Raw genomic sequence first — 2,552 nt, forward strand, 5'->3', positions numbered from 1 at the left:
GGGATCACATTGAAACTTATAAAATCCTAACAGGACAAGACAGACTAGATGCTCCCTCCCCTCCCTCTCTCCCTCCCCTCCCCTCCCTTCTCTCCCTCCCCTCCCTTCTCTCCTCTACCCCCTCCCTTCCTTCCCTCCCCTCTCTCCCTCCCCTCTCCTCCTTCTCCTCCCTTCTCTCCCTCCCCTCCCCTCTCTCCTCCCCTCCCTTCTCTCCCTCCCCTCTCTCCCTCCCCTCCCTTCTCTCCCTCCCCTCCCCTCTCTCCCTCCCCTCCCTTCTCTCCCTCCCCTCCCTCTCCCTCCTTCTCTCCCGCCCCTCCCTTTTTCTCCCTCCCCTCCCTTCTCTCCCTCCCCTCCCCTCCCTTCTCTCCCTCCTCTCCACTTCCTTCCCCTCCACTCCCTTCTCTCCCTCCCCTCCCCTCTCTCCATCCCCTCCCTTCTCTCCCTCCCCTCCTCTCCTCCCCTCCCCATTCTCTCCTCTCCCCCCTTCTCGCCCCTCACACTCACCCCCTTCTCTCCCCTCCCCATTTCTCTCCCTCCCCTCCCTTCTCTCCATCCCCTCCCCTCCCTTCTCTCCCTACCTTCTCCCCCTCTCCCTCCCCCCTTCTCTCCCTCCCCTCCCCTCCCTCCCCTCCCTTCTCTCCCTCCCCTCCCCCTTCTCTCCCTCCCCTCCCTCCCTCCCCTCCTTCTCTCCCTCCTCTCCACTCCCCTCTCTCCCTCCCCCCCACCACTTCTCTCCCTCCCCTCCCCCCCCTCACCACTTCTCTCCCTCCCTCCCCCTTCTCTCCCTCCCCACCCCCCTTCTATCCGCTCCCCTCCCCCTCTTCTCTTCCTCCCCCTTCTCTCCCTCCCCTCCCCTTCTCTCACTCCCCTCCCCTTCACTCCCTCCCTCCCCCCTTCTCTCCCTCCCCCCCTTCTCTCCCTCCCCTCCCCCCATTCTCTCCCTCCCCTCCCCTTCTCTCCCTCCCCTCTCCTTCCCATCCCTTCTCTCCCTCCCCTTGCTTCTCTCCCACCCTCCCTTCTCTCCCTCCCCTCCCTTCTCTCCATCCCTCCCCTCCCTTCTCTCCCTCCCCTCCCCTCCCTTCTCTCCCTCCCTTCTCTCCCTCCCCTCCCATCTCTCCTCACCTCCCTCCCTTCCTCCCCTCCCTACTCTCCTCTCTCCCTCCCCTCTCCCTCCCACTCTCTCCCTCCCCTCCCTCCCTTCTCTCCCTCCCCTCTCTCCCTCCCACTCTCTCCTCCCCTCCTCCCTTCTCTCCCTCCCCTCTCTCCCTCCCCTCTCCCTCCCTTCACTCCCTCCCCAACCTTCTCTCCCTTCCCTCCCTTCTTTCCCTCCCCTCCATCTCCCTCCGCTCCCCTCCCTTCTCTCCCTCCCCTCCCTTTTCTCCCTCCCCTCCCTCCCTCACCTCCCATCCCTTCCCTTCTCTCCCTTCCCCTCCCCTCCCTTCCCTCCCCTCCCTTCTCTCCCTCCTCTCCACTCCCTCCCCTCCCTACTCTCCCATCCCCTCCCCTCCCCCCTTCTCTCCCTCCCTCCCCCCCATCTCTCCCTCCCCTCCCCTCTTTTCTCCTCCCCTCCACCCCCTTCTCTCCCTCCCCTCCCCCCCTTATCTCCCTCCCCTCCCCCTCCTTCTCTCCCTCCCCTCGCCTCACTTCTCTCCCTCCCCTCCCTTCTCTCCTTCCCCTCCCTCCACTCCCCTCCCTTCTCTCCCTCCCCTCTCTCCCTTCTCTCCCTCCCCTCCCTTCTCCCCCTCCCCTCCCTTCTCCCCCTCCCCTCCCTTCTCTCCCTCCCCTCCCTTCTCCCCCTCCCCTCCCTTCTCTCCCTCCCATCCCTTCTCTCCCTCCCTCCCCTTCTCTCCCTCCCCTCCCTTCCTTCTCTCCCTCCCCTCTCCTCCTTCTCTCCCTCCCCTCTCCTCCCCTCCCTTCTCTCCCTCCCCTTGCTTCTCTCCCTCCCCTCCCTCCTCTCCCTCCCTTGCTTCTCTCCCTCCCCTCCCTCCTCTCCCTCCCTCTCTTCTCTCCATCCCCTCCCCTCCCTTCTCTCCCACCCCTCCCCTCCCCTCCTTTCTCTCCTCCCTTCCCTCCCGCCCCCCCCTCCTTTCTCTCCCCTCCCTTCCCTCCCTCCCTCCCCTTTCTCCCTCCCTTCCCTTCTCTCCCTCCCCTCCCTCCCCTCTTCTCTCCCTCCCCTCCCTCCCTCCCCTCCCCTCCCTTCTCTCCCTCCCCTCACCTCCCCACTCTCCTCTCTCCCTCCCTTCCCCTCTCCCTCCCCCCTCTCCCTCCCCTCTCTCCCTCCCCTCCCTCCCTTCTCTCACTCTCCTCCCTCCCCTCCCTTCTCTCCCCTCCCTTCTCTCCCTCCCTTCTCTCTCTCCCCTCCCTTCTTTCCCTCCCCTCCCCTCTCCCTCCCCCTCTCCCTCCCCTCTCTCCCTCCCCTCCTCCCTTCTCTCCCTCCCCTCCCTCCCCCCTCCCCTCGCTTCTCTCCCTCCTCTCCCCTCCCTTCCCTCCCTACCTCCTCTCCCCCCCTCCCCTCCCCTCCCTCCTCTCCTCTCCCCTCTCTCCCCTCCCCT

Source organism: Somniosus microcephalus, chromosome 5, assembly GCF_052327205.1.
Source record: "Somniosus microcephalus isolate GS21.2 chromosome 5, FLI_Smic_1.0, whole genome shotgun sequence".
NCBI lineage: Eukaryota > Metazoa > Chordata > Chondrichthyes > Squaliformes > Somniosidae > Somniosus > Somniosus microcephalus.